Consider the following 6,252-nt stretch of genomic DNA (forward strand, 5'->3'; position numbering starts at 1 on the left):
GCACTCCTTTCTATCCTGTAACGGTGAGGAGAATTTTCTCTCCCCAGCCACTACAAGCTCCACCAAGCCAGCACTCCTTCTCACCCGAGGACCACTGCCCATAACTGTGACCCAGATCCAAGCATGGACAAAGCAAGAGATTCCTGCCTCAACACTGGCAAAGAGATCCCTGCAATCCCTCTCTGATCAGCCACTGGATTCCCCCTCAGCCTGTGGGCTGGAAGCTCAGAAGGCAGTTGCCCCCCCATGCTCTCAGGGAACTGGAGCTAAGATCCCGCGCTTCTCTATCAGCACCGCAGAAACAGACTTTTCCCACTGCCCTTCTAAGTTGTCTTTGGTGTTCCTGGATTGAGAAGTCTGGAAGCCACCACAGCTGCCTGCAATTCAGTTCTCTGAGGCCTGCTCCAGGTTCACTGTGGCCTGCACGCCCACGCTGCACTGTGCTCTGCTGCCAGCCCGACATGATATACCTTTCTGATCAATCATCCAGGTTGTCTTGGGCTGGAAATTTGTTTCACTCTGTCTTTTTGTGAGTTCTGCTGCTTTAGAACTTGTTTAGAGCCATTTTTTATAGGTTTTTGGAGGGGTTTGTGGGAGAGCTCAAGCAAGTCACTGCTTTCACTCTGCCATCTTGGCTCTGCCCCTGTATAGATTGCCTTTAGAAAGTTGGAAAGTTCTTTTAATTATCACAAACTTACTCCAGCAACAAAGTCATACATGGTAATACCAATAATCTTTTAATGATATTGTATGAATGCAAATCACATCACATTGTCATCTCTAAAAATTGAAGATGAGGATGGCCAGAGGATAATGAAGAGGCTCAAGGTGGGTATGGACAGGGTGTAATATCCTAAGGAAGAGTAAACATGGAAGAGGAAATGGTACAAGGAATGTCATTAGTGAAATTTATGATTTTGTAGTAAGGCCTCCTGGCCATCAGTGGAAAGTAAGAGCAATAATCAGTAGATAACTCAGACATTCCACTGGCTTACACACAATGTTTGGAATTCCTGAGGAGTATCACTGCATCATTTGGTTAATTTAACTGATGGCATGAAAAAAGGCATATAGGAATGGTATGAGTTCTGATCTGCAACACCATATTCATATCAGTGAGACGATACATCATATGAGCATTTGTGTCAACCTGAAAAGAAGTGATATTCCACAAAGTCCAGTTTCCACTCTCATTTCTTTCAGTATTTTTTTTAAATAGTGGGTGTTGCCAGAAGGATATGCTTTTCAAAATCTATGGATGATTCTAAGCTAACTCTAATCAGGGATTACCAATTAATTGGCTGTTTCAATCAGGATCCAAAATGATTCCAGGGATTAGAATAATGGGGTAAATGTAATCAGATGAATTCTAATAGGGGCAAGCATAATGTCCTGCACACGAGTTGAGTATCAGCAACACATATCTGAAAGAAGGCAGGCTTGTCTAGACAGCCATTCATATGGGAAAAAAAAAGACTTAGGGCGTTCACCTTTCTCTAAGTTTAATGTATTTCAACAATATAATGGTAAAAAAGCCAGTGCAATTTTCAGCTTCATTAATCTGAGTAGAGTTAGCTTTCATAACAAAGGAGGTAATAATAGTCCATTATACTCTACAATGGTTCAAGCACACATGGTATTGCATTCAGTTCTAGGTGTCAAATTTTAAGGACTTTGAGAAGCTTGAATATGACCAAAGGAAAGATAACTGAAATGGTGAGATCACATGCAGTTATATGGAAGGAAGGAAGGAAGGAAGGAAGGAAGGAAGGAAGGAAGGAAGGAAGGAAGGAAGGAAGGAAGAAGGAGGAAGGAAGGAAGGGAGGGAGGGAGGGAGAGAGGGAAAGGTATTAATTTTATAAATACCTATGATCTAGGCTCTGCAAGTGAGATTCTCTGCTGACAAAGAGCTTATATTATAAAAAGGTAAAACAATACTTATCCAGTAGTGGTGATCAAGGGAGTTAGTTTTACGGTAGAAAACCATAAGGATTATAAGGGGAACCATTGTGCTTTCAATTACCTCACTTTTTATAGGAGCAATGTTTGTACTGATATGATTCCTAGTTCCTAGAGAGAGCGATAGAAGGTGCCTGTCAGGAGGGAGGCACTCATGCCTCCAAAAGCCCTAGGTTTTTCAGAGGTGGCTGGATGAGATTTGAAACATATTCTGGGACCAATTAGATGTGGTGGGTGAGGTGAGTTGGCATTCACCCCGAAGTCAGAACTGCTCAACCACAGGTGAACTTCCAAAACTATGTGGATTAACTAGGCGAGGATTATCTCTGGAAGTCATGTTTGGAGGTCTCTCTTCCAGATGGGGAGAAAGAGGTAACAAGGGGAAGGCGGCTGGATGCTTTGTGCTAGCCAATCCCATGCCTAGAATGAACTCCCTACTTAACCTCTTTTTTAGAATGTTCCTCTCTTCTTTTAAGGCACTGCTCAAGCAGAATATTGTGAATAAAAGTTTTCCTGCTTCTTCCATATCCTAGCGCCCTCCTTCCCAGGCTACCTCACACTTAAGTATTTTGTAGCTACTCAGTTTATATTTATGTGCTATGTATACATACACACACACGTTATTTTCAGGTGCTTGAAAACATTCATGTGATGTATCATGTCACACATATATATCATGCACACATATACAAATATGTATATATGTATATACATATGTGTATGTTTAATTCTTTGTACATGTATTCCTACCATCTACGACAGTACCTATAGGAATGTTAAATAAATTCTTATTGATAGATTAATTGATCTATGATCTTTGCAGTCCTACTGTGGGTTTATTCAATCCTCACTAACTTTCATTGTTTCATTGGGCACATGTGTGTATGTTCTTACCTTCCTTACCTCCTGTTTCTCCATGCTGGTAGAGGGCTGCTGTTGCAATGTTTCTCCCGAAAGGTTCTCACATAGTTGTGCACAGGGCTGTGGGAGATATTGCAGAAACAAGAGATCATTTAAATGCAAAGTGTAATGAGAGAACGGTGAAATGATGCAGGTATGCTGTGTACTCTGATCTTAGAGCCATGTTGTTGGGATTCCTGTAATGATTAATGATGCAATAAGGAAATGAGAAGGCAGTGACCATGAGGCAGTGGCATTTGCAAATAAAGAATGAGATTCAAAAGTAATCAGGGGCAATTCCAAACTTAGTTAAGGTTCAGAGTTATGCACCATATTTTATGTCATGTTAGTCCATTTCCTTTCATCTTACTCCCCTAAATCACTGCGCTTCAAGGAAGGAAGAAAAGCTGAGTTAAGTATAAAGATTAATGGGGTTGCATATTGCTGCCTGTTTGCTAGGATGAGCAGCTAAAATTTGGAGAGCCAATCACAACTTCTTAGACTTACAAATTGGACTGGGAATTAACATAAATACAGGCTCCCCCTCCATCCTCCCATCATCTTTTTCTCTGTCTCTGTCTCTCTCTCACACACACACACACACACACACACACACACACACACACACTTCCTTCCCCTTTCTCTTTCTTCTTTCTCCTTTCTCTACACTAAAAATAATACAAAGTAAGCTGATAGTAAATCAGGCTCCAGGAATGAACAGAATATACTAAAAACTCAAATGCAAAATGGGTCCTTGATCTCATTATCATGTGATTTCCTTCCAAACACAGTTGGAATTTGCTACCCCTTCATATATGCCCCCTTTGTGGCCCTTGTATATGTGCTCTTATACATATGCCACAGGGAGTCCTTCCAATGTGCTAGAGATTCCCTTACTCTCCACTTACATTGTCAAGAAACCAATGTAGCACACTGGTTGACCACTGAACTCTTTCCCTCATTCTTGTAATATGACTAGTGCAACTTTTTTTTAAATCATAAATTGATTTGATGACACGTTTCTTTCATATTCTTCTTTGTAATCCCTTTTTTACAATATACTGAAATGTCTGCTGATGCCTACCAAAGGTCTCAATTGACCTTTGAAAAATATTTATCTTTAATTCTTCAGAGACTTTGGTGCTCCACAACTAACAGCCATATATCATCACCAAAAAACTGTTGGAATTAAAAATATTAGCCTTTGTTTCAAAAACATTTTGAACCATTCAAAAAAATTGCATTTTCTCAAAGGCAAGCCACTCCATTCTTCTCCTATTCATATAAGTAATAATAATTATTATAATTAAAATATTAACAAAACATAGCACCCACCACTGTAATGTAAGTTCAACGTAATGTAAAAAACAACAAGATAATGAGACAGTTTTAAGAAATTATATGGACAGGGGCAGCTAGGTGGCACAGTGGATAGAGCACCAGCCCTGGAGTCAGGAGGACCTGAGTTCCAATCCAGCCTCAGCCACATGACACTTACTAGCTGTGTGACCTTGGGCAAGTCACTTAAACCCCAATTGCCCTCACCAAATATGTGTGTGTGTGTGTGTGTGTGTGTGTGTGTGTATAGCCTATGATTTGAAATTGGGATAAGCTATCATCATTTGAAGGTATTCTTTCTATGTTCTATAAACCAATGCTCATTCATTCATTCTTTTACTGACCAGACAGACCTGTGATGGGGGGCCCTCTTGAGGAAATCTGTCTACAAATATTAGTCAGCTTTCTTTCTTTCCTTCTTTCTTTCCTTCTTTCTTTCTTTCCTTCTTTCTTTCTTTCTTTCTTTCTTTCTTTCTTTCTTTCTTTCTTTCTTTCTTTCTTTCTCTTTCTTTCTAATGTTTCTTTCAACTTATAGTTTTAGAGAATTACTTGAAATACTGAGAGGATAAGTGACTTAATTACACAATCAACACATGTGTGAGGCAGGATTAGAGCCCTTGTATTTCTAAGACTAAGGTCAGCTATTTATCCATCTCACCACATTGTCTCCATATTTATTTTTAAAGTCCAAACTAAAGATAGAGATAGTCATGGAAAAAAAAAACAGTGAAAAAATTGAAAATTCTTACAATCAAAATGAATATAATTATTAATGGAAAAGAATTAACTGGGGAAATAGTTGCATGACTTTCTCTGATAAAAATGATAGAAAGGATATATAAGATATTGATTCAAATATTTAAGAACAGACATTCCCCAACAAATAAATGGTCAAAGAAAAAAGAGCTATGTTCAAGGGAAGAGATTTAAATTTTCGATAGCCATGGTTTTTTTTTAAATGTCAAAATTGCAAATAAAAGGAAAAATTTCAAATAAAACGACCTTTATATTCCACCTCACACCTATAAAATTAGGGGGGATGACAAAAAAAAGGTAAATGACACTTTTTTTTTGTACAGGCACAGGGACCCTGCCCCCACTGCAAGGGAAGAGGGCATTTATTATTGACAGAGGCCGCCAGGATCTGCGGTTACATTTGGCCACACGCTCCAGCTCGTCTTTCTTCTTGACCCTTGGCAGCGTTAATGAGCTAATTGGCCAGACACTCAGCGATGGTCTTGACATTGTGGAAGGCCGCCTCCCGGGCCAGAGGGGCCAGATGGCCTGGCTGACCTGCCGGAGCGGGACATGTCCACTGCCCGGCGCCTCACAGTCCCTGCCCGCCCGATTCTGGCGGAGTCCTCGCGGGGACCACTGCTGATGAAGGCGCTCAAGAGGACCTGCAGCGGGCTCTGTCCCGCGCGCAGGTGGATGCTCTCGAAGGCGTGCTTGACGATGTGCACGGCCAGGAGAGTCTTGCCTTGTTGCGTCCGTGCATCAGTGCATCATCATGGAGTTGGTGAGGCGCTCCACGATGGGGTCTGGGCTTTGCGAAAGCTCCGCGCTGTGAGGCAGGCACTTGGCATACTTCTCCTTCACGGCGATGTAATCCTACGGCGAGATGTCATTGATCCGCACGTCGTCCGTACTCCACCTTCAGAACACCTTGATCTATCTATCTCCCACTCAGTCATGTCTCTGGGTCCTCGGTCGGCTTTCGGGGCAGAGGAGGGTCTCCAAATGACGGGCACGGTTCACTCCAGGCGCCGGAACAGGGAAGAGAGAAAATGACAGTTGTGAGAAAACAGGCAAATGAATATACTATAGCTGAAGCTGTGAATTCGGTCTGGCCATTTTGGAAAGCAATTTGGAACTGTACTCAGAGATCACTTAACTTTGACCCTTTGACCCAGCAATACCAATATTGGGCCTATACCCTAAAGAGATTTTTTATAAAAGAAAAAGAATTAGAGGACTCACATGTGCAAAAGTACTTAAAGTAGTGTTTGTTGTTGTTATGGCAATGAGCTCAAAACCAAGGGGGTTCTCATCCAT

At 41.2% G+C, this 6,252-nt stretch overlaps 1 pseudogene; it reads right to left on the bottom strand.

Annotated features, from left to right (window-relative positions):
- Nucleotides 1-823: 823 nt before the first annotated feature.
- LOC110200969 (small ribosomal subunit protein uS7-like) lies at nt 824-6,252 on the bottom strand (annotated as a pseudogene).

The sequence above is a fragment of the Phascolarctos cinereus genome, unplaced genomic scaffold, assembly GCF_003287225.1.
Source record: "Phascolarctos cinereus isolate Bilbo 61053 unplaced genomic scaffold, phaCin_HiC Scaffold_9;HRSCAF=440, whole genome shotgun sequence".
NCBI lineage: Eukaryota > Metazoa > Chordata > Mammalia > Diprotodontia > Phascolarctidae > Phascolarctos > Phascolarctos cinereus.